A 9,088-nucleotide genomic window follows, 5' to 3' on the forward strand; every position below is an offset into this window, starting at 1 on the left:
CTGTGGTGGCTTTTTTTTTTTTTTTTTTTTAGGCTCACTTGTTCAGTCACGCTGTGGGGAGGGCGGGACGCTGCAAACAAATAACACTGGCATGTGCTCACAGTGCCTCAGCCACACTGGGCCTGCCCCGGCTCATGGTCCGTGTAGCCTCCCTGCCCACACTGCTCAGGCTCTAGTTTGATCCGCCAGGAACCATCTGAGGCTGGCCCTGGGCTGCTTGCACCTCCCAGGTATAAGCTGCTCAGGTTCAGGCACTCGGGTAGTCCCCAGAAGCGCAGACTCGGTTGGGCCTGCATTTTGTGCCCTTCCTAGGTCCAAGAAGCTCAGGTGATGAGTTGTTTGGTGAGCGCGGTTGCTGCGACTTATCGCCTCTTCACCACTTGGTTTTCTGGGTGTACAACCGGGGCACCTTCTCAGGCCGATGTTGACCGTCCAGAACCCCAAGAAGTCTTAGTTAGCAAAGAAGCCTGTTTACAGTTTTGTAGATAATGTCTCTCTGGGGCTGCCATTGCCCTCTTCTGGCTCTGGCTGCCTGTCACCAGCGGGGGATGGTCTGCAGCCAGCTATCTCTGTTCAGTCCTTTGTTCTGTGCACGGGCCTGGTGGTGTCTTAGGTTAGGGCTGGCTTTTCGCTTGGAAGTTATCCTACAGTCTGGTTTGCTAGCCCAAATTAGTTCGCTCAGATAGCGCTCAGGGCATTCAGGCCAGATCCTTACTCTAAGGGATGCAGCCCGCGCCTCCCTGCCCAGCCCCCACTTGCTAGTGGCGGCTGCAGGTGTCTCTGCTGCTTCTCTGCTGGGGGAGTTATCGTTGGGCTCGTAATCTGTGGGTTTTAATTGTTTATTTATTTTTCTTCCCTGTTATGTTGCCCTCTGTGCTTCCAAGGCTTGGCACAGACTCAGCAGTGAGAGTGTTTCCTCAAGTTTGGAAACTTCTCTCTTTTTAAGACTCCCTTCCCAGGACGGAACTCCATCCCTCTCTTTTGTCTTATTTTTTGTCTTTTATTTTTTTTCCTATCTCCTTTTGAAGACAATGCGTTGCTTTTCTGGGTGCCTTATGTCCTCTGCCAGCATTCAGAAGTTGTTTTGTGGAATTTACTCGGCGTTTAAATGTTCTTTTGATGAATTTGTGGGGGAGAAAGTGGTCTCCCCTTCCAATTCCTCCACCATCTTAGCTCCTCCTCTGTATGTTTTCTTTGCAGAAATGTCTGTTAAGGTCTTCTGCCAATTTTATTTGATTGAGTTACTTGGTTTTTTGATACAGAGTTGCATGAGCTGTTTGTATATCTTGGAGTTTAATCTTTTGTCAGTTGCTTCGTTTGAAAATACTTTCTTCCATTCTGAGGGTTGCTGTTTCATTTCATTTATGGATTCCTTTGCTATGCAAAAGCTTTTGCATTTAATTAGGTCCCATTTGTTTATTTTTCTTTTTATTTTCATTACTCTAAGAGGTGTGTCAAAAAAGATCTTGTTGTGATTTATGTCAGAGTGTTCTGCCTATGTTTTCCTCTAAGAGTTTTATACTTCTGGGCCTTACATTTAGGTCTTTGATCCGTTTTGACTTTATTGTTGTGTAAGATGTTAGGTCATTATTATTATTATTATTTCTGCCCTGGGAGCCTTAATGTGATAGTGACAATGTTGCCTTTTCTATACAAGTGAATAAGTATTTGCTTATTCCAGCAATCAAATATTTTGAGATGTTTTTTCTAAATTTGTCTTTTATTTCTTTTAAGTATCTTCCCAAATGATGTAGTGTTTTGTTTTTATTATTTTGGGTCATAATTATTTTTATACCTTACATTCAGTCTCATTCTTGGCCCAATTCTTGTTTACTTTTTATTTCCTTTCACACTTTATCCCATGAAGTTTAGACACTGCTTTTCACTTCAAAAATAGAGATAAATCGTGTATATCCCTTGACTTAAGACATCTGAAAACACCTAACATCTGTTCTTCCATGTGCTGGTGAAATAGATCAAGGATACACTGAAGAGAACAGCCTATCATGCCTCAGAAATCACACACATACACACCTCCTAAGAACAGACACCTCAACCCCAAGAGACAAAAGGCAAAGAACAGTGGCTGTCTGGCTCCCAGCTCTGCAGAGTTGCTGGAAAGGAGGAGGGCTCCACCCTAACCTGTTACACACCTGGCTCCAGCTTTGCACAAAGGTAGAGAAGTCCTCCACGAAAAGTCTGTGATTCTTGCGCCAAAGAGAATAACTACCTTTCTAAGTTGATCTCTTTGGAGGTGATTTCAAGGGGAGATGCATCAGAGTGGTCTCTTTTCACCCTTCTTAAAGAGGAAATGGGAGGAGGCGAGGAGCTCATGGTCTCAGAGGGCAAGCATCCCTTGGGATTGTGCATGCTGTGAACTCGCCGTTCTCCGGTTTCCGCGGCAGCAGTTTCACCCTGCCCGGAGGGGTGTCCCCAACTGCTGGGACAGGAGGCGTGCTGTGTCAGCCCCACTTTCCTTCTTCCCCTACAGTCGTGCCCTGCAGCCTTTGGCCGCGGGCCCCCACCGACCCGCTGGCACCCAGCCCGCAGAGCCGAGCCTGGTAAGGCGGCCCTGGTGCAGGTTCCTGCAACTTGGAGGATTGGGAGCGGGGCTAAGAGGGAGGGTTCTGGAGGCCGCAGTTGAGTCAGGGCTACTGATTTTTGGTGGGACCTCGAACCGGTTCCATGCTTCTGGGGTTTCCTGTCAGTGAAATCGGGCGCTGGTGGACAGTGTTATGGACAACAGCAGGTTCCCAGTGGGAACCAAGCGGATTTTGGAACTGCTCACCCCGCGTTCCCGCCCATCACTTTTCATAGCACTGCAGTCTTTTATGTCTAGTTGCCTACTTCTTAGCTCTTCTGATTTTCATTAAGCTTCACAGCGTTTCATAAAACTTCGCTAATATTCTCAGATGCTGAGGAAAATTGAAGGCAAAAGGAGATGGGGGCGGCAGGAGATGAGATGGTTAGATAGCATCACGGACTCATTGGTCATGAATTGAACAAACTTCAGGAGATGGTGGAGGACAGGAAAGCCTGGCGTGCTGCAGCCCATGGGGTCGCAAAGAACTGGACAGGACTGAGTGACTGAACAACAATTTGACAGATGAGAAAATTGAAACTCACAAGGTGCCCTAACTAGGTAGAGCAAACGTCTTAAGTTCTACCTTTGTAACTTCACCCATACCACCCCCACTCCGTCCCTGACAAGCACCACCTCCCAGAGAGGCCCGGTGCAGGAATCCATTCCTAGGGCTCCACAGGACAAGTACCCTCACTGAGCCACATTCCCAACAAAACCTCTCAGTGGACTTTGTTCAAAGACCTTGATCTTCTGAAAGCCACCCCATTCTTCCCCAGATAGCCACGTTTCCTACCACACGAAGTCGAATTCGATGCTATGGCAGAGAGACCCCAGTGTGTACAGGAACCATCCATTGGTCTGCTATCAATCCCCTGTGAAAGCCGTGTTATGAAATCATGATGCTAAACTCTGAAACCAGTGATGCTGGGAAACAGAGGGACTCAAGCAGATGGGCAAGAAGGGACTCATGAATAAGGCAGATGAAAAATATTTTTACCTTTTCTAAAACAGCAGGAGAGAGCCTACTCTAGTAGTTTGATAAAATGAGATAGCATCAGGATAACATCAGGTTCGTCCAATTTAAAGATCAATAGGTATATGATGTTAATTTGCTTCAAAGTCCTCCCTAAGCTAGATCCCCCTGCTGTTCCTGTCAGATACCTGTATAATCTCTGCTCCCATATCTTCTCTCTCATGATTCCTGATCCCATGTTGGGAAGATTAGGGTTTTCCTTGTGGAAAAGAAATATGCCTCCATTATTCATTCTTCCAATTTTGTCTGTTCTGCAATTGACACATGTCACATTGCTTCAAGTTTACAGTGCTTCTGGATGTCTTCCTAGGCTTGATTCAGTCCTTTTAATATCCTGTCATTTCAGTATTTCCATCAATACCCTTTCTGACTAGCCTCTGGACACCGGTATTTGTTAATATCTGCCCCAAAAAATCTATTCCTCTGTGAGACATGTCTCCCCCCGGCAACCTGACCCACTCAGAAGATGTTTCAGGAGGACAGTGCTGCACCTCTGCTCCCCAATTCGGGACGTTGATGGTGTTTTGTGGCAGCCATAAAGCCCCATTTGGGTCACACTGATCATCAAGTCATGTAAAAACACCAGATTGTTTAAACTGAAATTGTTCCATTCTGAGCAACTTCTGTCCCCTGCGATTTTATGTTTGAATAGTCTTTAAAAAAAAAAAAAAAAGCACCCAAGATTTTGCAATACAGTTCTCTTTGTTGGTTTTAGGGCAAGCTTCCAGCCTAACTGCTTCAGTTTATGTCCTGACCATGGATGGCAACATGGTATGTGGTATTCCAAGAAGCTCAATGACTTTATCTTCACTTCTCCTCCCTGATGAACCTAAGAGAATATGCAGGCAAAATGAGCCAGTTTTTGTTTTTAACTCCATGACAGTTGTGTGGACATGAGCATGTTAGTTGAGACTCCGTTTCTTAATATTTTAATAGAAATATTAATACCTATCTCAATCATATCATAGGGAATTAGAGCAAACAATTAAAATAATGGATATGAAAGAAAAATTGAAAATCACAAATGGCTGCACAGAGGGTTATTATGATGGTGAAGTTCATCATCAACATTGTCACAACTGTCATCATTGTCTTTACTACTTCAATATACTGATTCCAATAGAAAATGTCATCTGAGATAGAAAAGATATCAGAGAATTTGAGAAATTTTGGCAAAAGCTGGAGTATAATTTACCAGAGGCAAGGACACCAAGTGGGAGAAGGGGTTAAGGAAAATTCTCTTCTCGGGGGTTAAGGAAGGAAAGGGGTGCAGGAGGAAAAGGAAAGAAAATTTATTTTAGTATATTCTGAAAGTGTGACAGGGGATGGTTTCCTCAATGAAGACCATTTCTATGCATCTTGACTGAGTGAATAGAAAAATGTGAAAAGGTAGAAATAACAAATTTACTGAATAGTAAATCAACTATAGATATCATTTTTAATTCAGTGTTAATAAAATGCAAGTTTAAACCAATTAAGTCATCCTACTGTATGCCCAACAGGGTGACCATAAAATTAAAAATCTAGTTTTACCAAGTGTAGGCAATGATTTGCAGGATGCTCATACATGGCTGCTGCCAGCATGACTCAACACAAGTTTCCTGGAGTCAGATTTGGCAATATTTAGTCAGGCAGAAGCTGGACATTCCAGAGAGATTGTCACGTTGGTCGTAGCACTACTGTTGGTAGTAACAAAGATGTATTTGGAACACCAAATGTTTGTTAAGAAAGAACTGGATAAAATGTCACATAAATAATGCCATTTCTGTAAAAGATTAAAATACCAAAAAGTACTGTATCTTAACTATAGACAGATGTGTATGTACAAGTGTAAATACACAAATGAGATAGACACATAAACATCTCAGAATATTGTTTGCCTCTAAAAGGAGAGGGAGAATGAAATTGGGGTTGGGGAAGTCAAAAAATAAATAAAATGAAACTATATTTGTAAAGTTTTAACTTTTTCAATCAAATTAAACAGCAGTAATAAAAATGCCAAAATACTGAGATTTGTTCATCGTGCATCGTGGAATTTGTTTATTACTCAGTGTATTTATTTCTCTCCTTAAAATGTTTGTTTCATAACTACGTAATCTTTAAACCTGAATAAATAAAATATAGCCTTAGTGGTGGTGGTTTAGTTGCTAAGTTGTGTCCGACTCTTGTGACCCCATGGACTGTAGCCTGCCAGGCGCCTCTGCCCATGGGATTCTCCAGGAAAGAATACTGGAGTGGGTAACCATTCCCTTCTCTAGGGCATCTTCCCAACTGAGGAATTGAACCCAGTTCTCCTGCATTGCAAGCCCATTCTTTACTGACTGAGCTATGAGGGAAGCCCATAGGCTCAGAGTTGGTCTTAATCATAATGCAGATTGCATGCTTGCCTTTTCCAATGCATCCTTACCTTTTCTAGCACGAAGAATGACACAATAGTATGCCTCATCTGAATGAAACATTTATCTCCATGGTTTTGCCGATTTCTGGTTATGTCTACTGGGATTTTTTTAAGTTGTTATTGGGACACCCACAAGGAAAGACATTTGATTTAAAACAGAGCAGGAAATTACTTTATCCTGAATTTGTCCCAAATGTTGCTGCTGTCCCTCAGTCAGGGCACCAGTTTCTCTTCCCCCAGCTGCTCAGAGGGAAGGAAGTGGTGACCATGTTTGGCCCTCTTCCCCTTCTCCCTCTCATGTCCATCCTCAAAGGAGCCCTGGACCCCAATTCCACACTCCCACTGGAAGGTGCATTGAACTTTCCTGTTTGCCACTGGGATGTCCATCTGATACAGAGTTTCTGGGACTGGAAATGCCCAGTACATCAAACAAGCCACTGTCATTTACATGAAGGCAACTTTTATTCTCTAGTCTAGCAAGTTTGGTTTGATTCCAATAATAATAATGATAAATAAAAGTCTTGCTTCTTATTCCATAGAAGAAGGCTTTCTTTATTTCATACCTTTTAGCTTGAAGGGAGATAATCAACTGATGCGTATTCAAACATTTCTTGCTTTCCTGCAGAATGAGGAAGCAAAGCAAGAGTTCAGTGTGTTAACATAACCTAGCATCACCTGGCTTGTTAAAAGTTATATATGGATATTTGAAAATAACATATGGTAGAACATTAGCAATGGAAATTGCTCATCTAAGGATAATTGTTCTCGGCTGTCTGAATTGGAGGTGTTCTCACGTCTTATCAACTCCTATAAGGACACTTGCTTTTATTCCTTTCCTCTTTTTATTCTAGAAGCAAATGGAAGGGCTGCAGAGGAGCAGATATGGAACCATGGCTGAAGGTAAGAACCTCCAAATTCTCAAGTGCTCTGGACACCAGGAGACAGTTACTGTCTTCCCTCCTCCACTCCCTGACCTCAAACACTGAGACAGAAGAGAAACCCAGTTACTTTAAACTGCAGGAGAAAAAGACAGCTATCACGTTCTTTATCTTCCCTACTGTCATCACACCCTACACACCCGAGTATGACACTCTGACCTATGTGGTGATGTATGGGAAACGTGGAAACAAAACTTCAAGTCAGAAGTCAGTGGATTTGGAACCAAATTGTGGAAATGATATCTTCCCCTGCCTGTGCTCAGCTGAAAAGAGGAAAACTTCCCATAGAGATTTTGTAATTGTGTTTGAAAAAAAATTTTTTTTCAGAATACTTAACTAAGGGAAGAACCAACAGAGTAAAAGGAACAAAATAACAAATTTTGGGAGCCTATAATGAACCTAATTCATGTGGGCTCATAAGAACTCCAGAAGTCCTTGGATTCTCACTCTTCATCTCTTGAAAATTTTAACTCTTGGCACAGTGTCACCCTTGCCAACTCTTGTTGTTGTCTGTTGTTGTTTAGTCACTATGTCATGTCCAACTCTTTGCAACCCCATGGACAGCAGCCCACCAGGCTCCTCTGTCCGTGGGCTTTTCCAGGCAAGAATACTGCAGCAGCTTGCCATGTCCTCCTCCAGGGAATCTTCCCAACCCAGGGATCAAACCTATGTTCCACGTCTCCTGCATTGGCAGGCAGGTTCTTTATCACTAGCACCACCTGGGAAGCCCATCATCAACTATACCCCAAGATAAAATAAAAACTTTAAAAAAGAATCACAAACTTAGTAAGCCCAGAAAAATTACTTTTTTTATTTTTTTACAGGCGGGATAGAACATCAGGGCTTTGAACAGTCCTCCTCATTGAGGATCATCTTGGTAGGCAAAACAGGCAGCGGGAAAAGTGCCACTGAGAACAGCATCCTCTGCCAGCCCATGTTTGAGTCCAAGCTCAGGACCCAGGCAGTGACCAGGAAGTGTCAGAGGGCAACAGGCATGTGGAATGGGAGGAGCATCCTGGTGGTGGACACGCCCCCCATATTTGAGTCCAAGGCCCAAGATCAAAAGGTGTATGAGAATATCGGAGCCTGTTACCTGCTGTCAGTGCCAGGGCCCCACGTGTTGCTGCTGGTGACCCAGCTGTGGCGCTTTACCGAGCAGGATGCTGTGGCTGTGACCAGAGTGAAGGAGTTCTTTGGGGCAGGAGCCTAGAGATACATGGTCATCCTCTTCACCCACAAGGAGGACTTGGAGGGTGGGTCATTGGATGAGTACGTGGCAAACACAACCTCAGGCTGAGGAGCCTGGTCCAGAAGGTCAGGCGGTGGTACTACGCCTTCAACAACTGGGCCTCTCAGGACGAGCAGAAGGAGCAGCTGGCCCAGCTGATGGCCATGATCGAGGGGCTGGAGCGGGAACACCAGGGCACCTTCCTCACCAACGAGCTCTTCTTTGATGCACAGATGCTCCAGCAGATGGGTGGTGGCACCCGTGGAGAAGGTCAGAGGTGCTACCTGGACAAGGTATGGCTGCAGGTTGCAAAGCAAAAGCAAGATCTGAAAGAGGCCGAGGGAAACTCTGCCTTCAAGGCACTCCTCCAACTCAAAGCCTGGATTGTTTCTCATCCCAAAATATTTGTTCTTGTCCTATGCCTTTTGATTTTTCTTGCCATTGTAATTAGCTTGTATAGTACACATCAATGTTGAGCATTTTCAGATGATAGCTGCCGTCACCTTCCATTTTTTCAGGGTCAGCATATCTATCTGTGTTGATCAGGAATTTTATTTGCTTTTTACATAATTTCATTTTCAATTTTTCTTCCTTGCATCAGACACACCATCCCTTTTCTTCAGTTCTTTTTAGGTAAATAAAATCCAAAGAGAAAAAAATTTCCCCTTTCTGTTAAGAATGGTGAAGGCGGAAACTTCCCTGGCAGTCCAGTGGTTAAGACTATGATTTCAATGCAAAGGGTGCAGGTTCCATCCCTGGCTGAGAAACTAAAATCCCATATGCTGTGCAGCCAAAAATTAAAGCAAATAAATAAATTTAAGAGAAAAATCTTTTTTAAAAATGGTGAAGACAAATAATAAACTAACTGGACACCACCAAGAAATATTGGGGAGATTGGGGAGAAGAA

The 9,088-nt window shown here is 43.6% G+C and overlaps 1 pseudogene; it reads left to right on the forward strand.

Annotated features, from left to right (window-relative positions):
* The first annotated feature begins 6,905 nt into the window (after positions 1–6,905).
* LOC104995287 lies at positions 6,906–8,657 on the forward strand (annotated as a pseudogene).
* The last annotated feature ends 431 nt before the right edge of the window (positions 8,658–9,088 follow it).

The sequence above is a fragment of the Bison bison genome, unplaced genomic scaffold (genome assembly GCF_000754665.1).
Source record: "Bison bison bison isolate TAMUID 2011002044 unplaced genomic scaffold, Bison_UMD1.0 scf7180017850721, whole genome shotgun sequence".
NCBI lineage: Eukaryota > Metazoa > Chordata > Mammalia > Artiodactyla > Bovidae > Bison > Bison bison.